Source organism: Hypanus sabinus, chromosome 1 (genome assembly GCF_030144855.1).
Source record: "Hypanus sabinus isolate sHypSab1 chromosome 1, sHypSab1.hap1, whole genome shotgun sequence".
In the NCBI taxonomy this organism is placed as follows: Eukaryota; Metazoa; Chordata; class Chondrichthyes; order Myliobatiformes; family Dasyatidae; genus Hypanus; species Hypanus sabinus.
In genome coordinates this window covers 115749191-115773631 of record NC_082706.1, presented here as the reverse complement: position 1 = coordinate 115773631, position 24441 = coordinate 115749191, and the positions used below count along the sequence as shown (strand labels likewise).

Here is a 24441-nt window from a genome sequence, read left to right as displayed (position 1 = left end):
ACCTGAACATGGCTACACTCAGGTCACTCTGGATGAAGACTCTCGGGAGGTAACAACAATCAGTACCCACAGAGGTCTGTTTTGATTTAAGTGGCTGCCATTGGGAGTGAGTTCAGCTGCAGATATATTCCAATGCCTTATTGATAATTTGGCTAAAGATATCCCCCATGTCTGTGCCTACCCTGATGGTATTTTAGTAACTGGGAGATCAGAGGCCCATCAGTTTGTGACACTGGACAAAGTACTTCATTTAGAGGAGGCCGGCTTTACTCTAAAGAAAGACAAATGCATTATTTTGGCTGACTCAGTTGATTGCCTGCGCTTCAAAATCAACAAGATGGGTCTCCATCCACAGGAGCACAGAATCAAAACCTTAAAATCTCCACATCCCCAAAAAATGGTGCAGATTCACTCATTCCTTGGACTACTCACTCATTACAATTGGTTTTTGAATCGTTTGGCTACAGCATTAAAGCCCCTGTACTGAATTCTCCAGAAGGACCGACACAGGGGATGGTCGGGAACTAAGCAGAAGACATTCCACAGGTTAAAAACAATCTCAGTTCTTTGTATGTGTTGGTGCATTATGATCCAGGAAAACCTGTAGGGACCCCTCACCATTTGGGGAAGGATTGTATTCTTGCGGAACAGAAATGTCTATTATGTTTGCTTAAAGACGATGTATCAGGTAGAGCCAAATTATTCACAATTTGATCAAAAAGCCCCAGCCCTTATGTTTGGCATTAAGTGTTTCCATCTGTACCTATTTTGATGTCTGTTTGACATATTTATAATAAGCCCCTGCTAAGCTGAATGGGGGAGTTATGAGGTCATCACCCAGAATGCAATAATGAGCATTGACCTTTTTGGCCTACTCTTACACAATCAAGTATACACCTGGAAAAGTAAAAGAGGTGACAGAGTCTTTAAGCAGATTACCAGTAATCCAGGTCACCGCAAGGAGCATACCACCATTCTTGTTAAAGAGTCAGTGGACCGCCCAGGATCCATTCCATGAGAGCTGAAAAGAGCACTACAGGCTGGCTGACCTATCCACCCTCCACCTGAATTAGAGCCATTCACAAATCACCAACATGAACTGAGCTTACAAGATGGCTATGTATTACGGGGCAGTCGTATCATGGTTTTCCCTCCGCCAAGACCGCAAGCTTGTGCACGGCGGTCTGTGTGATTCCCACCTAGACGTGCTGAGAATGAAGGCACTGGCAAGAAGCTACGTGTGGTGGCCTAAAATGGACAGCAATGTTGAGAACATGGTGTACATCTGCTTCGTATCTCAGCAGACATTTGGCAAGGGGCCCCCCACTTAAACCACAGACCTGGTTTGATCACTCATGGAAATGCATGCACTTTGATTATTTTGGTTCTGGTTACTGCAGATGCGCATTTGAAGTGGATTGAGGCATTATCACTAATTCGTCATGTTCCTCCACAACTATCATCGCCAAGCTAAGCATTCCAGAAAAGATTATATCTTACAATTGCAAGTGCAAGGTTTAAGGAATTTGTTGAGAGGAATGTCATTAGGTATCTTGTAATGGCTCCATATCATGCAGCAACCTGGCAGAGCAGGCAGTGCAAATGGTGAATGAGGCCTTTCCAAACAAACACAGGGCGACTTGATGACAAAGTTAAGCCATTTGCTTTACCATTCATTACCAAATTACCACAAACGAACCTACAGCTGCATCACCCAACAAGTTATTGATTAAGTGGACCTTATTCACCAGTTTAGAGCTCCTACACTGGATGTCCAGGATCAAATTTGTAGCAAGCAACAGGTTCTGAGACAAAAATACAAAATGCAAAGCTGGTTGCAAATGTTGGGTTCCAGAGTCAAAGTCTACAAGCACATCTTTCAGGAAAAAAACTGGCTACCAGTTGTCATCCAGCTTTGTCACAATCAAGCAGTAGAACTTCAGCTGACAGACAGACAAATTGTTATTAGACAGTTGGATCATTTACGCTAGGAAACTGAGGGAGATCCCAGGGAACCTAAAGAAACGTCATTTGCTGATGAAGCCATTGTCCCAGCAGATAAACCAATGGATGCTTCAGCAAGAGAAGAGGAATTTCAATATCATCTAACAAGGAAGACAAAGAGAAAGAAGGTGCCTTCCTGCAGCAGTCCATGAGAGTGCTCTGGGTAGTTGACCACTACCAAGCAGGATAGGCATTTCGTAGTTTATCTCAGATAACCTCATTTATTCTCTTCCTATGCAGTCACCATCTGTAGAGGGATGAACTGATTCATATCATTCGGAAGAATGTGGCAGGTGAGCATGTGGCCATTTGACAGCATGGTGAATTGAATGGGACTCTTATGCAAGGAGGGTTTTCTCTTTTCATGCAGGCTTTAGAATGTACATGTCTGTTTTGGTCCTGTAGATCCCACACTTTAAGTTGCCCAGTGTATCCTGTTACTAAGTGAGACTGTAAAAATATTTAATCATTGACACTCTTTCTCTTGCATACATAACACTTCCTATAGTGAGCCAACCAGCACTGAAGAAGATACTCCGAGTGTGGTCCAACAAGAGTTTCGCAGAGCTGTAATTTCCCTCACTTCCATTGGTAACCTAAGATATATACTATCTGACCCCGGGGACTTATCTATCCTAATGTTTTTTCAAAAGTTCCCAGCATATCCTGTTTCTTAACCCTGACATGTTGCAGCACATGACCCTTTTATATTAACCTCACATTCACAGGTCTCACTCACTAGTGAATACTGAAACAAGGTATTCACTAAGGACCTCCACTACTTCCTCCTACTTCAGGCACAGGTGGAATGTTATCTATGGAATGCTCTGCTCCAGAAGGCAGAGGAGACCAATTCTCAAGAAAGAGTTAGATAGAGTTCTTATAGATATCGGGGTCAAGGGATATGGGGAGAAGGCAGGAACGGGGTACTGATTGTGGATGATCAGCCATGATCACTGTGAATGGCAGTGCTGGCTCAAAGAGACGAGTGGCCTACTCCTGCACCTATTGTCTATTGTTTCCTATTTTATCCCTGACTCATCCTACCCTCACTTTAATCATCCTCCTGTTCTTCACATATGTGTAGATGCATTGGGGTTTTTCTTAATCCTATTCCTCAAGGCTCTCTCATGTCTCCTTGTAAGTCACTTTGCACTTGTAAGTCATTTCCTAAATTCCTCCCCGGCTATCCTATAACACTGAAGAGCCCAGTCTGATCTTTGTTTCATAAACCTTAAGTATGCTTCCTTCTTCGTCTTGATCAGATGTTCCTCATTTCTTGTTAACAATGGTTCCTTCATCATACCATCCTTTGCCTTCCTCAATGGAGCAAATTTATCCAGACCCCACCCCCACCAGTGCTTGCTGAATAGCCTCCTCATTTCCATTGTACATTTCCCTGAGAACATCTGTTTCCAAATTACGGTCCCAAATTCCGAACTAACAGCATTATAATTTACCCACACCATCTGAATACTGTCCCATCCCTGTCCAAAGCTACGATAAAGGTCAGGAAGTTGTGAACAGTGTCTCTAAAATGCTCACTCACCGAGAGATCTGTCACCTGACCAAATTCATTGCCTAGTACCAGAACCAGCATAGCCTCTCCTCTGGTCAGCCTGCCCACATATTGTGTCACTAATTTTTCCTGCGCATGCTTAACAAATTCTGCCCTATCTAAACCTCTTGTTTTAAGGAGGTCCCAAACAATATTGAATTCACCCAAGACAACAACCCTATTATTTATGCACGTTTTCAAAATCTGCCTCCTAATCTACTCCTCAGTGCTACTATTGCTTTTTTTTGGGGGTGGGTCTATAAAATACTCTCAATAGAGTGATTGCTCCCTTACTATTTCTGACTTCCACCCACACTGACTTAGCAAATGAACCCTCCATAAGTTATTTCTTTTTGCAACTGTGTTCCTATCACTGATTAGCAAGGTCACTCCATTACCTTTTCTACACCCCCCACCCCCCACAGCAATTGAAACATCTAAACCCCAGAACATCTGGCAGATATTCCTGCCCTTGTGTTAGCCAAGTCTCCACAATGTCATAATTCCAAATACTGGCCCATGCTCTCTTAAGTTCATTATCCTTGTTCCTGATACTTCACACATTAAACACATTTCAACCCATCCAACTGGCTGTATTTGTAATCTACCCTCTGTCTATCCTTTCTCACGGTCTCTCTACACATCTCGTTAACATTTACACTAACTGTCCTATCCTCTGACCTGTCAGTCAGGTTCCCACCTCTGCAAGATTAGTTTAAACCTCTAGCAAAGGATATTGGTCACCCTCAAATTCACGTGTAACTCATCGCTTTTGTACAAGAAGTACCTTCCTCAGAAGAGATCCCAATGATCCACATCTGAAACTGCATCAATTCTTCAGCCACACATTGATCTGCCATACTACATGAAATGTCTCATTTCATCCTTGTTCAGGCTTTCAAAGAAAGAATCAAAAATGCAAAGAGGCAGCTGTGAAACCGAGGTGTCTTGGTTGCTATTCAGTTACTGCTTTACAATTGTACAGAATCTGTCAGAACAGCAAGAAAACTTAAGATTTTCAGGTTTCGTAATTTTCAACATGGAAACCAAAATAAAGAACAAATAATTGAAAATATAAGAATATAAAGGACAAAAACTGTTGGGTTTATATCTAGGTAAAGTATTTGCTCATCATTTCAGCTTTGGAGCAAAGTGTGTTTATGGGCTAGCTGAGGAGAGTACTGGACCATCATCACATCTAGTCATTCTGGGAAATGGACAAGTTGTCCTTTGGCGTATAGATTAATTATGGTCATGAGTTACAGGGTGGCATGATCAGGATCCTGAAGAGCCTTTGGATCACTGTATGCGACTGGGAAATTGTTCTCAGATGTTGTCCCTGGTTGTTTTCCAGATTCCTGGATCAGAAAAGCTTTTCATATCAGAAAAGGAGTCAAAGAAATAAACAATTCTGCCTCAAGTCGAGGGTGAATGAAGTGGCTGTTCTTGAATCAGATGGCGTTGGACTTCAGGCTTCTGCACTGCCTGCCCAATAGTAGCTGCAAGAAGGTGGATTGACTTGGATGACGGGGATCTTTGATGAAGGATAGTTACGTTTATTAATATAACACCCTCTGTTACTGCTTCCTCCCAAAATTCTTCCTGTCTTTCCAAATCTCTGTAACTTCCTCAAACTTTATAAATCAGTGAGTAATTTGCATTCCATCAATCCTGATGTCAATTTGCATCCTTTGTTATATCTGCCTCATTATTATCAGCTAATATTTTCAACCATTCATCTCCTATCTCTCCTCTTTTCAGACAATCTGTAAATCTTGCATCAGTAACCAAAGTAAAACCTCAGCTTAATATATCTTTCATTAGTTTGATGAAGTTATGCCTGTGAAGCATCTTGGTATGACTTGCTCTATTAAAGGTGCTCTATAAATGTTGTGAAACTATTGTAAACAGATGACACATCCCCAAAGTTTTGAAATTGGCTTCTAAGGACAAAGGTTAAAGCACCTAACTGTGAAGCTAAAATTGAAAAAAATGCAGATTCACATGTTCTAACTGAATCACTATGCATATAAATGTCACAAATTGGATTTTATTGTGCTCATAAGGAAACAGCACAAGTAGGGCAAAAATGGATGTTCAATTTTAATGCAAAAATAGGTTTCTATTACTTTTCAACAAAGAAAAATGCCCTGAATGCAGTGTCGTCCTGTGGGAAATGTGAGTACAGCATGCATTAAGGAGATACCAGTATCGAAATTTTCTGGATGAGTACAGCAGTCACACTTTGTTTTTCATTGGCACCGAAGGAAGTGCACAGAACTGGACATAGCTAATGAGGAAACAAAAAAATACTTTTGCAGTGAAGTGACCTAACAGTGCTAAAAACATTTTTAAGCAACTAATATTCACACCAAAATGAGACACAGCGAGGACAAGATTGCTCACGAACGATATAGGGCCAGGGGAAGCTGTGTTTCTGCAATATTTAGTAAATGAAGGTTAATAAATGCTTCTGTATATTCCTGACTAATGAAATTCTGAACAGGTTTTTGATATTCTCTAACCAAACAATGGCCATCCACTGATCAGACTGTGCAGTCACTGATAAATCTTGTTCATAATCTTCAATAATATATGCATGATCTCTTTTTCAAATGGTTTTTAGTCACTAAACAAATTATATGATGTGATGGAGACTCTGTGTACATTAGGCCATTTCCAGTTCAAGCAGTGGCACACTGTAGTTGGAGTCATCGCACAGATAGCTCATAGACTGCTTTTTGATCTTCCACCCACATTGGATCCACTTTTTTCATTCTCCTTTACTCTTGTGTACTGGAGATGACATTAAACAGTATTGATCTTCATCTTGTTATAAGACTCTTGGCAACCTGTGCTACACTTTCTCTGTAACTGTGACGTTATTTTCCTCCCTTTTGTACTGTCTCTGTCTTGGCGGCATGCAGCCAAAAAGGCTTTCCTCCTGCCTTGTGACAATAACAAATCAATTATCAATCATCTTCCACTGTTAAATTATAGTGCTGACTTGAAGGAAAAGTCTGAAATCAACAATCATGCTGACATGTTCAATAAGGGTACTCTGAGGTGGTAAGGCACTCCAAAGGAGAAAATTGGAAAAGTAAATAAGGATGAGAAACTGGGAATGTAGCTTGACTACAATGTGCAATACCAAAGCGAGAGAACTACAAAGTTAATTTGAAGGAAGATCAGTGTAAAAGACTGAACAGATTATTGCAAATTATCCCAAATCTGTTGGAGTCACTTTTCACAGTGGATTGTTCTTCCCTTTTGTTTTGCAATTTGGAATTTTGATTGAATTATTTTAATTGTGGGGTGGCAGGGTGGAGCAGATCATTTATACAAAAGGAGGTATAAAGGACTCCTTCCCTCTGCTAGCCTGCAGGTCACCCTTGGGCATGGCGTAGTACCTGCTTAGCCCCCTGGTCAGGGTCATGTGAAACCATGGAAGCAGGTGGTGGATGGTTGTATGAGTTGCTGGTTAATATCACAAGTCCTGGTTATGTGAACACTGACACCAGACAGACAATCTCTGAAGAGTATTATTTCCAAGAACCATGATCACTCATGTTATATGACTTGGCACATAATGAAGATGATAGATTTTGATTGAACTAATACCTCTCTTTTGTGAGACAAAATATCACAGTTTGTTGATGGGCTTTGCTGACATACTGTAGGCAGAAGATTGACAGGGGACCTCTGCCTACCTGCCAAGCACTTGAACAATATTAAACCATATCTCTCACCCTTATAAAGCATATAGTTGTAGAAATCTGTTATCAAAATGAAAAATTAAACACTGCATCCACAACCATAGTCTCCAGATCAAAGCATATAATGATGAGGATGGCCTGAAACAGAGATCATTATAGCAATGCCATCAGCTGTTCCTAATGTAACTACTTGACTTAAAATATAATTACTGCTCGGCATGAACATCAAGATTCAAGATTGCTTAATGTTATTTCCATTACATAAGTGTAAAGGAGAATGAAATAATTTTGACTCCAGATCTGATGCAGCACAAAAAAAAACACATGCAACAAGATAAAGAAAAGAATAGTTAAAAACACAACAAAAATAAATACAAGATAGTTTATATACATAGATTTATTATATATTCATAAAGTGATGCACAGGAATGTCTGTACATAAGTTGACTCTGACAGGAAATGATAAACTAGTGGTAGTGGGGCGTGTGGAGGGGTGGAGCTGTAGATCAGCCTTACTGCTTGGAAAAAGTAGCTGTTTTTGAGTCTAGTGGTCTTGGCATGGATGCTATGTAGCCTCTTCCCTGATGGGAGTGGGACAAACAATGTATGAGCTGGATGGGTGGGATCCTTCATGATGTTACTGTCCCTTTTCTAGCACCTTTCCGAGGGCTGAATGACTGGTACCAGTGATGCTGTTACCAGTTTTGGCTACTCATTGTAGGGGCTTTCTGTCCACCAGAATGCTGCTTCGCACTATGCAGTGATGCAGCTTGTCAGGATTCTCTCCACACTGCATCTGTAGAAGGACCTGAGTATAGATTCTCAATTCTCTTCAACCTCTTCAGAAAGTAAAGGTGCTGTGCGCTGTCTGGAAATGCAAAGGAGGCTTGACCAGAGTATCAGAGACAATTCAGTTGAGAACAATAACTTTTGTAATCGACTGCAAAATAACAAGCCACGAGGGGCGACAAAACAAGAGAGAACAGAAACTGAACACAACAGAGGAGAGGTTGACACACTGGCACAGTGGTGCCAGGACAGCAACCTCCCTCTCAGTGTTCAAAAAACAAAAGAGCCGATTGTGGATTATGGGAGGAACAGAGACAGGTTCGCCTTGATCAACATCAGTGAGACTGCAGTTGAGAGGATGAGTTGTTTCAAGTTTCTCAGTGTATACATCACTGATGAACTCACCTGGACTGTACATAACAGCTTTATGGCAAAAAAAAATCACAACAGCATCTATTCCATATAACCATATAACAATCACAGCGCGGAAACAGGCCATCTTGGCCCTCCTAGTCCGTGCCGAACCCTTAATCTCACCTAGTCCCACCTACCCGCACTCAGCCCATAACCCTCCACTCCTTAGGTGACTGAAGAAGTTCGGCATGGACCCCCAAATCCTCAAAACTTCTACAGGGGTACCATTGAGAGCATCCTGACTGGCTGTATCACCACCTGGTATGAGAAATGCACCAACGCTGATTGCTGGGGACTGCAAGGAGTGGTTCCGATTGCCCAGCGCATCTGTGGATGTGAACTTCCCTCCACTGAGGACTGTTATAGCAGCAGATGCAGAAAGAAGATCCAGAAGATCATTGGGGACATAAACTGTCCATAAACTTTGAGCTGCTTCCGTCTGGCAAACGCTACTGCAGCATTAAAGCCAGGACCAACAGGCTACGGGCCTCTTTCTCCAAGCCACTAGACTTTTAAATTCACATGTCTGCACATTGCAACAGAGTCATAGCACAAAGATTTTTGCTCCCTCATGCTGTGGGATGTAAGTAAGATTTAAACAAATTTAAATAAATTCAACAAGTTACAAGATAAACTTTAGGCAGGGCGAGTGAAGGCTGGGAGCAACTGGTTGAAGCTAGCTGGTTCAATGAGTGAACAAGGTCTGTGAGTGAGAACTGGCGTTAAATAGGCTGCAGTTGAGGCATGTGGAATGAGCGGCAAGTGAATCCTATTAGCCGGGTGGTGACTGGGAGATGTCTCTAAGTGCAGCCTGGGAGGTTTCAGTGGGAGCCAGCCTGACAGGAGCACACCCTCCCATCTATGGCTTCCCCTCCAAGGCAAAGGACAATCTGAAGTTTCAGTGGATAAGTGATTGATCCAAGATGTATACGGATGCAACCAAAGACCTGCTCTGCGCCATACTGTTCCCAACCAACCAGGTACTGCACACCCCCTCCACAGCAACATGAATCCATCAGTCGGTGGACTGTAAACACAGCACCATCTCCTACTGACCTAGGTGGGTTGAGTGGTCCATAGACAAGGGGCCTGAAGCAGGATGCATGGAAGATAGGAGTGATCCTGATGTCTAGTAGCAGTTGAGATGGTAACTGACTGGATTGATGCAATGGGTGACCTTGAAGGGAGAAATGAACTGGGGCATGAACTTGTGGGAGTTGATGTGCAGGGGCAGATCTCGGATGGACAGTCAGACACGTTCCCCAGGCTAGAGAAGGCTGGCTAGGAATCAATGGTGGTTGGTCTAGTGGAAGTAGGTGCAGTTGGTAGTTAGGATGCCCTCCATCGAGGATCTCCGCATTGGGCTCCTCCGTGGGGAACAGCAGGGATTGGTAGCCACAAAGAACTTCTGTGGCAGAGGGGGTGTGTAGATTGTTGGACAGCTCGGCCCAGAGTAGATACTTTTTCCATGTGGAAGTGTTAGAGCTTGTCCACTTGCTGACTGGCTCTTTCTGACTGGCCTAGTGGATGATAGCCAGAGGTGCCATGATTACCGTGGCTCCATTGGAAAGTGGCAAACCAGTGCTGAAATCCATGGAGATGTGGGATTATGGGTGTTAAGGGGCTGGTAGGGGCTGCAGGAGCCTGAGGAATGCTGTTTAGAGGAATTAAACCAAGCACACAACAAAGAGCTGACATACATCTGTGATCACGGTGTGTCAACAGAATTAACATCACAAAAAATCTAGAATCTGTCGTGCTCCTGAGTGAGGAGGGGCCCAATGGAGTGTGTCAGAGCACACAGTCACCAGCATGTACATGCTGTTGACAGGTGCGTTGGCTTGTGCAGGCTCATGTTGTAGGGCATGGCTGATCTGATTCTCAAGGTCCCAGATGATCAGGGTGAGGATTTGAGAGGATAGAATAACGGGCCGAAGGTCATTTTCTATTTCATCAGGGTTGAACTGTCATGACGGGGTGTCCTTCTTTGAGTTCTTGGAACAGAGTCATTAAGAGATGGCGAAGTTGGATCATTTGAAGAAGAAAGCAGAGCCTGACATGGGTTGAGTTTGTGGGTCTGTTGTATGGATAGGAGGTCCTGGTGGTCAGTCCAGATCGAGAAGGATTCGATGCTTCCAATCAGCCAATGTCTCCATTCCTCCAGTGCCCATTTGATACTGAGTAACTCCCTATTCCCTACTCCATAATAACGCTGTGCAGGCTTGAACTTGGGAGAGAAGAAGGCACAAGGGTGTGTTGTCCCATCCAGTCCTCACCGAGGGAGAATGGCCTCAGCGCCCATATCAGACGCATCTACAATTACCACAAGAATTCTGCAGGGTTTCGGAACGCAGAGAACGGGAGCAGTGGTGAAGCGTCTCTCAAACTACTGAAAAGCATGGTCACAGCAGTAGAGCAAATTCTGTGAGGTAGGTGATTTGGTGTGAGAGGTGAAAGGAGTAGCTTTCTGGCTGTAGTTTCTGATGTAATGATGGTAGATGTAGCTGAGGAAGTGCTGCAGCTGTTGGGGACGTTCAATGATAGCACACGCTTTCTCTGGGCCCATGGTTATGACAAAAGGACGTAACCCATGGAGGAAATGACTGGGGTATGAAACCTGCATTTTTCTACTTTGCAATACAGTCGGTTTTCAAGGAGTTGCTGAAGGAATGAACGGACCTGACAGACATGGTCTTGGGTTCTTTGGGGAAGATGATGTCATTGAGGTAAACAAACACAAACCTGTGTAGCATCTCTTGGAGGATCTCGTTAGTGAAGGCTTGGAAAATGGCTGGACTGTTGAAAAGTCTGAAAGGCATTAGAAAGTATTTGTAGTAGCTGGTGAGATTTTGAGCACCATTTTCCTCTTAAACCCCTGGTGGATGTGGATCAGATTGCATGGACTCTATAGATCCAGTTTGGTGAAGATCCAGGCCTCATGGAATGTTTCAAATGCGCTATCCATCAAGGAGTGAGGGTAGCATTTCTTAATGGTGATTTTGTTGCGTCAATGATAGTCAATGTAGGGATGAAGACCCCTGTCCTTTTTTTTTAGAGTCCTGTGCCGGCTGGGGTCAGGAATGGATGAATGAAGCTGTGCAATGCGCTTCAGTGATGTTGTCATTCGTGGCTTGAGTTTCAGGAGGAGAAAGGGAAAACAAGTGTCCTCGAGGAGGTCAATCGTGTAGTGTTGTCATGTGTGAGGAGGCAGGGTGCTAGCTTCCCTTTTACTGAAGGTGACAGTTAAATTATGATCTTCCTGTGGGAGTTTGTTGAGGTAGAAGGTGTCCTCCATTTCCATGAATTTATAGGGTGATGTCAACTGAGGTTACAGCCAAGTGGGCCCCACACTCAGGACTGAACTGGATGACCATGCGAAGTGAGACCAGAAGATATAGGAGCAGAATCAGGCCATCTGACCCATCGTATCTGCTCCTCCAATTCATCATGGCTGATCCAATTTTTGTCTCATCCCCAATCTCCTGTCTTCCCTCTGTACCCCTTCATGCCCTGACCAATCAAGAATCTATCAACCTTTGCCATAAATATCCATACAGTCTTGGCCTCCACAGCTTCCTGTGGAAACAAGTTCCATAGATTAATCATTCTCTGGATAAAGAAATTCCTCATCATCTCTGTCCTAAAAGGATGCCCTTCTATTCTGAGGCAGTGTCATCTGGTCTTAGACTCTACTAACATAGAAAACATCTACTTTACATCCACTCTATCAGGGCCTTTCACCATTCAATAGGTTTCAATGAGGTCACCCCTCATTCGTCTGAATGCCAATGAATACAGGCCCAGAGCCATCAAACACTCTCCATATAATAAGCCATTCAAACCTGGAATCATTTTTGTGAACCTCCTTTGAACCCTCTCCAGTGTCAGCACATCCTTTCTAAGATAAGGGGCCAAAACTACTCACAATAAACCAAGTGAGGTCTCACCAGTGCGTCATAAAATTTCAATATTACATCCTTGTTATTATGTTCTAGTCCTCTTGAAATGAATGCTAACATCACATTTGACTTCCTCACCACAGACTCAGCCTGCAAATTAACCTTTAGGGAATCCTGAACAAGGACTCTTAAATTCCTTTTTTCTGTATTTTCTTTCTATTTAGAAAATAGCCGGCCCTTTCATTGCTTCTACCAAAGTACATGGTCATACAATCCCCGACACTGTATTCCATTTGCCACTTCTTTCCTCATTCTCCTAATCTGTCTAAGCTCTCCACTTCCTCAAAACTACTTCTCCCTCCACCTATCTTCATATTGTTGACAAACTTTGCAACAGAGCCATCCAAATCATTAACATATAACGTAAAAAGAATTGGTCCCAACACAGACTCCTGTGGAACCCAACTAGTCACTGGCAGCCAACTAGGAAAGGCTTCCTTTATTCCCACTCTTTGTCTCCTGCCAATCAGCCACTGCTTTATCCAGGCTAGAATCTTCCCTGAAATACCACGGGCTTGTAACTTGTTAAGTAGGCTATGTGTGGCACCTTGTTAAAGTCCTTCTGAAAATCCAAATACACAACATCAACCAATTCTCCTTTGTTGGTCCTGCTTGATATTTCTTCAAAGAATTACAACAGATTTGTCAGGTAAGATTTTCCCTTGAGGAAACCATGCTAACTACAGCCTATTTTATCATGTGCCTTTAAGTACCCTGGGTCCACATCCTTGATAATCAACTCCAACGTCCTCTGAGTTCCGAAATTTTTTTAAATATTATCTACTTACGGGATGCAGGTGTTGTCAGCTAAGCCCGAATTTATTGCCCAATCCTAGCTACTCTTGAGAAGGTTGTGATGAGCTGCCTTCTTGAACCACTGCAGTCCCTGAGGAATAGGTACCCAATCACAGTGCTGTTAGGGAGGGAATTCCATGACTGTGACCCAGCGACAATGAAGGAATGGTGATCTGTTTTCAAGTCAAGATGGCGAGTGACGTGGAGGGAATTTCCAAGTGGTGGTGTTCCCAGGTATCTGCTGTTCTCGTCCTTCTAGATGGTAGTGGTTGTGGGTCTGCAAGTTAATGTTGTAAAAAAGATTGCAAGTTAATGTTCAACAAGGAGGCATGACAGACCGTAAGTGCTGAAACCTGGAACCAGAAACAATGTACTGGAAAAACTCAGAGGGCCAAGCATCTGGAGGAGAGTAGGAGGAGAAGAAGTATGGATGCTGGAACTAGCAATCCCTTTCCTCCCACCGATGCTGCTTGACTCACTGAATTCTTCCTGCCGATTGTCTTATTGAAGTTAATGCTCAGAGGACTGCATGCAATATTCTCTGATGTTTCTGGAAAGTCTCCTTTCAAAACCAAAATCTGAAGAAAATTTGAATATGATCCAGGAGAACTTGACACTGCCACTGAAATGATTCTGCAAATCATCCCTTCTGGGACAAGCTGCTGTGACAACACCATAACCTCAGCAGGCACTGATACCTTCGGATTTCTTTCAATCTTCCCCACAACTCATTTCAGACAGGAAGCTTCTCATAAGTAGAGCAAACTAGTAACTTGAATAACTAATGCAGCTGGCACAAGGTGTAGGATTAATGTAAAGCAGAAGATAACGTGTGTGAATTTTACAACACTATTTGATATATTCTAATTGTTAAATCATAACTGCAAAAATGTCTTCTGAACAGTTCCTTAATAATGAACAACATTGTGGGACATTGGAAAGAAATGGACAGGTATTCTTTTTTAACTCTTTTTATATGAGGGCCATAGATAGGGTGAATATACATAGTTCTTTCCCCTGGGTTGGAGAATCAAGAACCAGGGAGCATAGGCTGAAGGTGACAGGGAAAAAATTTAATCAGGATCCGAAGGGCATCTCTTTTATCCAGAGTGCAGCCAACATATGGAATGAGCTGCCAGAGGAAGTGGCTGAGGCAGGTACATTAACAACTTTTAAAAGATACTTGAACAGGTACATGAATGGAAAAAGTTTAGAGGGATATGGGCCAATATGGATGAATGGGACTAGTTTGGAAGGGAATCTTGGTTGGCATGGACCAGTTGCACCAAGGGTTGCATGCTCAGTCCACTGCTGTTCACTCTGCTGACCCACGACTGTGCTGTGTTATGATCCCAGCCCCCTCCTTTGTGAGAATCGCAAGAGCACCCGTTGAGGGGGGGGGGGGGTCAGTAGACCCAGGAAGTGAGAAAGAGAGAGAAACGTGCCAAATTGCACCGTCCCACCCGGGATACAGAATGAGACGACAACGGCTATTGTCTCATGGAGACCACGTGAAAAGCCCTCGGGCAAGGTGGGCTGGTTGAGAGAGAGATTGCATCACCCCAACCTGATTGACACCTGCGACTCCGTGAGGAAGTATAAAGGAGAGTCTCAGGGGGACAGCCCCTCAGCTGCACCAAGAAGACACGAGAGTGTCCCGCAGCAGCGGGAAGCCATCCTGAAGGAAGCCACGTGCGTTAGATTCCAGGATTGGAATCTGTGGCTGGAATCACAGAAAACCGCTTTTAACTAACATCGGGGAGAGGAAACCAACGCTCCCCCGATTTCACGGAAGCTTCATCAAGAATCGGCAAGTTCTTTCTCTTCTGCCCCAATCTCTCTCTCTCGGTCGCCCCACGTGAAACCCAGCGATTTTCAAAGGGCTGAGGCCTGCAACCTTCTGAGTGACTTTTATATTTCCAACGGACAATCTATTAACCCCTAGACAACCGTAGAGCTCACTTCTTAATGATGATTATTACTATACCCGCGTGTTAGATTGAGTGTTGACGATGTGCACCATCTGAATCTATGTATTAACCTTACTTTTGTGTCCCTTTATAAATAAAAACGTTTGAAAATAGTGACATCAGACTTCAACGGACCTCTCTATCTTTGCTGGTAAGTTATCCAGTTACGGGATTCGTAACAGTTGGGGTTCTCGTCTCGGGATTTGACACCAAATTGGGAGGCCAGTGAATTGGGCTTGTAAATCAAAAAACTTGAATCTGGTTACGCGGGTAGCCAGACGGGAAACCAGCAAAGATGGACGTGGGTGAATTTATGGAAAACCCGACGGTGGGGGCGCTAGAGGCGGCCACCAAATCAGACTTGTTAAATTTAGCAAAGGGGTTGAACCTCACAGAAGTGAGGCTGTCCATGAAAAAGAGGGAGGTACGAAAGGCCGTAACTCAGTATTACATTAAGAAGAATGTGTTTGAAGATGAGGTATTGGAAGATATCCCTGACAAGGTACCATCAAGTGGGACGGTTCAGTTAGAGGTGGAGAAATTAAAGTTGGAACATGAAATTAAGTTAAAAGAGCTGGAAGCGGCTGAGAGAGAGAGAGAGAGAGAGAGAGAGAGAGAGAAAGGCAAGAGAGAGAGAGGGACAGGCAAAGACAGCATGAAATTCACCTAAAGAAGCTAGAAGCAGAAGAGAAAGAGAGGAAACGGGCCGAGAAAGAGAAGGAACGGGCCGAGAAAGAGAAACAGAGGCAACATGACCGGGAAATTGTGAAGATGAAGAACGAACGAAGAGATCAAGGGTTAGACCAAGCAGAGCGGTTTAATGTTAGTAGGGAGTTGAGATTGGTGCCCCCGTTCGAGGAGACAGATGTCGATAGTTATTTCTTGCTTTTTGAAAAGGTGGCAGTAAAATCAGAAGTGGCCAAAAGAGCAGTGGGTGGCGTTGTTACAAAGTGTGTTAAAGGGGAAGGCCCAATGAGCATATGCGGCCTTGTCCCTGGAGGAGGGAGAAGTGGAGAATTATGATGAGGTAAAAAAGGTCATTCTCTGGACTTACGAGTTGGTACCTGAGGCCTATAGACAAAAGTTTAGAAATTTAAGGAAAGGGTGGAATCAAACGTATACTGAGCTAGCCCATGAAAAGGGGGTGCTCTTGGACCGTTGGTGCACCGCGGAAAGGGTGGACGAGGATTATGGGCGTCTCAGGGAGTTACTTTTGATCAAGGAATTTAAAAGTTGTGTTCCGGAGGAGATCCGGATGTATTTGAATGAGAAGCCGGATAAGTCCATGTCAGAAATTGCTAGGTTTGCGGACGAATATGTCCTAACCCACAAGACAAAGACTCCCTCGAGTAAAGGTCCCCAGAGAGACCGTGGGAACGATCGAGAAAGTCCGATGAGTGAGGCAGAGGTTCCACCGGGAGCTAGCGGTAAGGTTGAGGGGGAAAGGCAAGACGGCCAGAGGGTTCCGGGTTTGACCTGTTTTAATTGTGGAAAGGAGGGGCACATTGCATCTCGATGCTTTGCTCCGAGGAAGGAGATAGGAAGAGGGAAAGCCGCAGTCCCTACCACGGCCGTGGTAATCAGCAAATCGACCAGAGAGCTGAGGGTAGACAGAGTACGAGAAGGCTCTGGGAGTTGTCTGTCACACGGAACCGTGTCTGTGACGGAGCGAGACACACCAGTTCCCGTACGAATTTGGAGGGATACAGGCGCTGAACTATCCCTGGTTAGCCGTAAGGTACTAGAATTTGGTCGGAAAACGGGCATGGTAAAGGTGGAAGGAATAAATAAACGGATAGAAATGGTCCCCTTATATAAGGTCATTCTGGATTGTGAGCTGGTGTATGGATCAGTTGAAATAGGGGTGCCCTCAGACTTCCCGAGAGCTGACGTGGACATCCTGCTGGGGAACGACTTGGCAGGGGGTAAGGTTTGGTCAGCCATGCTGCCGACCTGGCGACCGGCGAGTATGGTGGCCCTGTCCCTAGCGCCCAAGGACTATCTCGCCAGCGCGGTCACTCGCAGCCTGTCGAGAGAGAGAGCTGTGAACGAGAGCAGTTTAAATCTGGCCAGTTTTGATTTGGCCGAGACGTCTTCCATGACCCTGTGCCATGAGAGTTTAGAGGGTGGTAAGATGAAGAGTAGTAAAGTGAAAGGGGGTAAGAGAAAGGTCCTAAAGGTAGGAAATAAAGATGAGAAACAGATAAAGCTGTTAAAAGGTCCGGAGTTGGACATGGATGATCTGCCTGGTTTGGCAGAGTTGTTTGAAGAACTTGAGAGTTCTAAAGGTGTTCCCGATAATGAGAGGAGGGCAGTCCTAAATGGAAAGGATACCCTTGCCTCGAAGGAGACTGCTGTAAGGGCCGAGGAGGTTGTTTCAGCTCGCAGGGTTGAGCCTTCCCTGGGTGGGAGCTGCCCAGAGAGTAACTAGGAGGATCGGGGGGAGTTAGAATTTGAAAAAGGTACGGGTGTTGAAAGCCTGGAAGAGGCAAATGTCCCGTTTGGGTGTGTCCGAGATGGGGATGCACGTGGTGCTGAACCTGGTAACGGAGCTCCGAAGAAGTCTGAGGTATTTGATTCAGTGGAACGGGGCGGCCGTCCTTGTGGGTCAGATAGACTTGGTTCAGTGGGAAAAGGGTTAACCTTGGTAACCGGGGGAAGTGTGAGTTCCCCGGTGTTTGTACTCGAAGGTGGGTTCAAAGTTAATGGAGAATTTAAGAATGGGGGGGATGAGGATTGTTGTTGAAGGAAACGGAAAGTCTGTAGTTTCCAAATCGAAGGAAGAAATCTTGAACCTGGCAGATCGCTCACAGAGTGAGCCGGGGAATAGCGGGGCTCCCCGCTCTGTTGTTATGCCAGGATGGGGTGTGAAGAAGCCGCCTTCGACAGGCTACTTGAGCGAAGAGTTAGAATCAAACACCAATAGCCTGGAGGGGACTGATAAAAGGGCCAGCCACCTGGGAAAAATCGAAGAATTGGGTGAAAAGGGTCTAAGTTTGGGGCATGGTGTTGCTAAAATAACCCCAATGAACGGGGCGGGCGGTAGTTCACCACGCAAAACTACTCAAGTTCCCCACTGGGGGGCTTGCCAGAAAAGAGGCGACGGTTAATGGGGATGCCATTGTTAGACAGCCAAGCAGGTTGAACAGGTTTGTGCCAAAGCCTGTGAATAATAAAGGCAGCCCTTTGGAGACCTGCCGGTTAAGTTAAACGACTGAAACGAATAGTATTCGCGTAAACTTTTGTAAATGCACCTAAGCTAAGGTCACACCTCCTTAGTTTTGTTGCTTAAGAGAAAAAAAATAAATAGGTGGCTATTGAATTGAAGTCTGATGTATGGTTCGCAATGTTAAGATATTAAAGAAAGGGACACTGTAATCGTTAACTATTTAGATACTGACTTGAATGTATAATGGTAGTACTCTGTGAAAAGAAAAACTTGTGTATTGTGTTAGATTCAAAACTCCTGTAAGACTGTGTACCACTCCGTTTTAACCGATGGTAAAAACGTTTTAAGGAGGTGTTATGATCCCAGCCCCCTCCTTTGTGAGAATCGCAAGAGCACCCATTGAGGGGGGGGGGGGGGTCAGTAGACCCAGGTAGTGAGAGAGAGAGAGAAACGTGCCAAATTGCACCGTCCCACCCGGGATACAGAATAAGATGACAGCGACTATTGTCTCATGGAGACCACGTGAAAAGCCCTCGGGCAAGGTGGGCTGGTTGAGAGAGAGATTGCATCATCCCAACCTGATTGACACCTGCGACCCCGTGAGGAAGTATAAAGGAGAGTCTCAGGGGGACAGCCCCCTCAGACGCACCAAGAAGACACGAGAGAGTGTTCCCGCAGCAGCGGGAAGCCATTCTGAAGGAAGCCACGTGCGTTAGATTCCGGGATTGGAATTTGTGGCTGAAATCACAGAAAACCGCTTTTAACTAACATCGGGGAGAGGAAACCAACGCTCCCCCGATTTCACGGAAGCTTCGTCAAGAATCGGCAAGTTCTTTCTCTTCTCCCCCAATCTCTCTCTCTCTCGGTCGCCCCACGTGAAACCCAGCGATTTTCAAAGGGCTGAGGCCTGCAGCCTTCTGAGTGACTTTTATGTTTCCAACGGACAATCTATTAACCCCTAGACAACCGTAGAGCTCACTTCTTAATGATGATTATTACCATACCCGCGTGTTAGATTGAGTGTTGACGATGTGCACTATCTGAATCTATGTATTAACCTTACTTTTGTGTCCCTTTATAAATAAAAACGTTTGAAAATAGTGACATCAGACTTCAATGGACCTCTCTATCTTTGCTGGTAAGTTATCCAGTTATGGGATTCGTAACAGCTGCAACACACAGCTTGAACTACATCATCAAGTTCGCTGATGAGACCAACGTGGTGGGTCTCATCAGCAAGAACGACAAGTCAGCTTACAGAGAGGAGGTATAGCGGCTAATGGACTGGTGCAGAGCCAACAACTTGTCTCTGAATGTGAACAAAACAAAAGAGATGGTTTTTGACTTCAGGAGGGCATGGAGCAACCACTCCCCGCTGAACATCGATGGCTCCTCGGTAGAGATCATAAACAGCACCAAATTTCTTGGTGTTCACCTGACGGAGAATCTCACCTGGTCCCTCAACACCAGCTCCATAGCAAAGAAAGCCCAGCAGTGTCTCTACTTTTTGTGAAGGCTGAGGAAAGTCCATCTCCCACCCCCCATCCTCATCACATTCTACAGGAGTTGTATTGAGAGCATCCTGAGCAGCTGCATCACTGCCTGGTTCGGAAATTGCACCATCTCGGATCGCAAGACCCTGCAGAAGATAATGAGGTCAGCTGAGAAGATCTTCGGGGTCTCTTTTCCTGCCATCATGGACATTTACACTACACGCTGCATCCGCAAAGGAAACAGGATTATGAAGGACCCCATGCACCCATACAATCTCTTCTCCCTCCTGCCGTCTGGGAAAAGGCTCCGAAGCATTCGGGCTGTCACAACCAGACTATGTAACAGTTTCATCCCCCAAGCTATCAGACTCCTCAATACCCGAAGCCTGGACTGACACCTTGCCTTACTGTCCTGTTTATTATTTATTGTAATGCCTGCACTGTTTTGTGCACTTTATGCAGTCCTGGGTAGGTCTGTAGTCTAGTGTAGCTTTCTCTGTGTTGTTTTTTTATTACGTAGTTCGATCTAGTTTTTTGTACTGTGTCATGTAACACCATGGTCCTGAAAAATGTTGTCTCATTTTTACTATGCACTGTACCGGCAGTTATGGTCGAGATGACAATAAAAGTTGACTTGACTTGTATGACTTTATGAACCTTTGAAGTGTAGTTTAAAGCATTGTGCTACAGTCTCCACTTTTCTCTGTGTGCTGGCTATTGCCAATCCATTTCTCCCAAGGCACTAAAAACTTCACAAATTATGGTGTTCATTATCATTTCCTTCAGCTTCAGTAAGGTGCCAGACTTTTTCCATAGAAGAGTTGGAAAGTGCACAGTAAGTTGCAGTGATTCTGGTGACTCTTGAACGGTTGTATTGTGGTGTTGCATCGGATCTCTCAGTGATTTTAAATAATGCCTACAACAATTTATGACATTACTTGTTGTGAAGTGGGCCTCTTGATATTGTTGTCTGCCTCTCACTATAAATCTTTGCTGGTCTAAAAGCCTGAGTACAGGAGATAGTGTTCATCATCAATTAACCATTCTAATAAATGCAAAGCAAGGTGGATTAATGCATAAACAAATATTAGTGTTTCTTGCACATATTAAGTAAAATTAGGTTATCCATAAGCTCAGTGTTCATGGACTGCAAGCATTCATATAATTAAGGAGGTTATCAGATGGGGCGTTGAGTTCCTCATTCATAATAACAATTGTTCTTTGTACCCATGAGAAAACTGCCTGCCCACAAAACCGAATACCTTGCATTCTCTCTGTCTGTATGGTTCTTCTGGGAAGGGTCTGGAATTTATTGCCCTCCTGTAGAAATCATCACTCTTTCTAGCCACAGTGGAGAGAACTACAGTGGTCATTATTCTTGCATGTCTTTAGTGCTAGCAACCAATAACATTCCCCTGATGAATTTTTAAATCATATGCCTACATGGTGGTGTATTTAATCAAAAACAAATATAAGGATTCTGCTTCCACTTTCTTCATCATTTTCTTACTTGTTAACAGGATATGGGAAATTCTGCAAGGCCACAATTATTAACTACAGTAAGTTATCCTGAAAAGGTGAGAGGGGTCAGGATTCTGTACAGCTAACAGATTATTCTAAAACACTGTGTAAGTTGCTGGGCCACTTTGTATGGTATTATGTAGCATACATCTGAGTCACACATTTGCCCAAACTCACCAGACTGCCTTCTCTGGAGAATATTTGTGAATTCCCCCATCCCAATATTGTTTTCACTTTATTATAACGATCTGCAGGTTTTGTGATTTTTTTTTCCTTATAATATCTCATAAATTATTCGGCTAAGCACATAGAGTTTCATAACTTGCCAGAAAAGAAACTCAACTCGTGACATCGAAGTTGCTATGCCATTCCCAATGATCAATTACCAAGCGCCCTATTGATGAGTAACTGCAAGTTTAGAACAAGTACCTCTCTACCCTTTTGCTTTTATCTTCTCCTTTTCATAGTCTAGCCTCTCACACCCTTTCTCACATTGTTTAGGTTCCAATAAGAAATACAAATACATCAAAAGAAGAACTTGCAACTGGTAATCTTTTTACAGGTTTTACTCACATTATTTTTGGGCAAACATTTTCTCATTAAATCCTTATTCTTGTGTGAGTCCATAAAATGAAAACAACATTTCCCTTAATTTCAATGTTGAAATGTAGAGCGAGGAATGACCTGGCGCTTGGACAATTTAAAAGCCAGGCCTGATTAAAAAGGCAGGAGTCAGGGCCAGAGCCAACTCCGTGACTTTTTCTCAGCTCTGTGGTGAACTGAGGCTGTGGCCTGTTCCAGCTGCTCTGGGCTTTGTGTCTGTGGTCTCACTTTCGTTCTGAATGCTATTTGCTTGCTTTTATTGTTTTTTTTCTCTCTGTACATTTGGTGTTAGACGGTCTTTTTTATGGGCTCTTTTGGGTTTCTTTGTTTTGTAGCTGCCTGTAAGGAGACAAGTGTTAAGGTTGTATAATGTATACATACTTTGATAATAAATGTGCTTGAAATTTTGAACATTGACCTTTAAATGATCAGTCTGCTGGGGAAAAGAGGTAGTAATTGAATGAAGCCTTGCTCCAGTCCAAAATGCAGTCTTTGTGTTGATTTCTTATTAACCTGCTACTTTCATCTAGTTTGCTTTTCTCAGCAGAGGAAGAGGCACTTGAACAAATCCGGTGTTCTACCTTGAGGGAAGGAGAGCCTGTTAGTAATTCTGTAGCTTCTGGTTCACCTTAGCACTGAAGTGCTGTTCTGGGGACTTGATGCAGAGGTGTTTTGTGCACTTGTGTAGCTCTTATGTCAGGATATATCATTTGGCTGGAGCCTAACTTTCTCTTTACTGTCATACTTAACCAGCTCCAGAGTCCTGTTTTTGTATGTTTGCTTGTTTTGGTGGACCCTTTCGTTTTTATTTTATTTATTTCTATTTGCTCATGTGGGAGCCAAGGTTGACTTTAGTGTTATGTAATATGTCTCTTTGCTGCTGTTACTTTCTTTGTGATTTTTTTCTGGGCCTGTAGAACATGGCCAATAAGTAGACCAAGAGGAAATCAACTCATGTTTAATGTAGAATGCTAATGTAAAGCAGTGCTGACATTGCTTGCTTTTCCAAATGAAAAAAAGGAACAATCATATTATCTCAGACAGATGTGATTTGGTTGAGAGAGACCCTGTGTTATATGGAAAAACAGTGGTAATAATGCATGTGACAGCCAGAGGGGTGAAGAATCAATGTGGATAGATTGGCCTAGACTGGTGAACCAGACAGGGATGCTTGGGATAAAATTGCCCTTCAATGAAATTACTTAATGAGCAATTACAAATCAGAAGTCCATGTTACCTTCTGCGCTATTTCTTTCCATTAATTTCATCTCTGAGAAAAAAGAAATCAGGAGCAATGTAAATTCCTGCTTGTTACTACTAATTTCATGTATTTGTGAAAGACCGATTGGCCTCAACATGACTCACGTGCTCAAGAGGAATAATGTGAGGTTTTGGCAAGGTAAGAAAAGCAAAGCTTTCTCTATGCAGGGAGACAAAGGGGAAAAATAAAGAAAAATGAAAAATAAAAGATCAGTGCTCTCTAAAAGCTTGAACTCGCTCAGGTGGGGAAAAACAAGTAAACCTTGGTCAGCCTTGAACTCGCTCAGGTGGGGTAAAGCTAGCAAAGATTCATAGGGCAGCATAACTCAGAACTTATTTCAATAACGTTAGAAACAGGACTACTTGTGTACATAAAATACTGCAACTAGTATCACATAAAATATTCCAGGAAGCTATACTGACATCAGTTTATACGATAAGAAATGTTGCAAGCTACAACAAAATGATATGCTCTGCTTTTGCCTTTGTACTCTTAATAATCTTCAATAGCTTTTATATTATAACTAACTGTTAACTCAGCTCCCACACACGCAATGGAAATTGCTCCAACTTTGATTCTGGGCACAGCTCACCCTAATATTAACCCTGATAAGACATGACCACAGTTTCTTTGCAAACTGTTCTTTCCTTTTCCATAATGGCTTGGTCCTTTCTGAGTTCATTTGGACCAGTGTCTCAAGCTCATGTGCTCCCCTAACTCCAGTCACAAACATCATTCATTGATCCTCCATCAGAACTTACCGTCCTTCGCTGCACTTCTATATGGAATGGATGATTAAATCCATCACAAAGACATCTGTACAGTTTAATCCCAACATTCCTCAAGCTAATTTATTAAAATATATGACTGTTCTGTGGCTCACTTGTTCCCACCAACCAGCATATTTCCCATAAAGGAGCCACAGGAGGATGGAAGGGAGGGAAAATGAAAGCAAACCTCGCGTATCCTGCAAATCGACAATTAAGCAGAGCTGCAGAGACAATGACATTATGAATGTGGTGAGACACAGCAAACATGCGAAGGGGTTATCAAGTATATGAAACCCAGATGGAATATTGTAACTGTAGGAAGCTCAGACATATGGCTAAGATTTGATAGGCTCTAGGCTCTATGAATCCCTTGAATGTCTCTGTATCTATCAGATATTCCCTCCTCTTTCCTACAATCA

General features: G+C 43.6%; 1 long non-coding RNA gene across 1 annotated transcript in view; it reads right to left on the bottom strand.

Moving 5' to 3' along the window:
• The window catches only part of LOC132378529 (uncharacterized), a 103481-nt gene that overhangs the window by 12672 nt on the left and 66368 nt on the right, over positions 1-24441 (bottom strand). The window contains exon 3 of the long non-coding RNA XR_009507094.1: positions 13229-13512. This is a non-coding gene — a long non-coding RNA (uncharacterized LOC132378529). The remainder of the gene's footprint in view (positions 1-13228; positions 13513-24441) is intronic.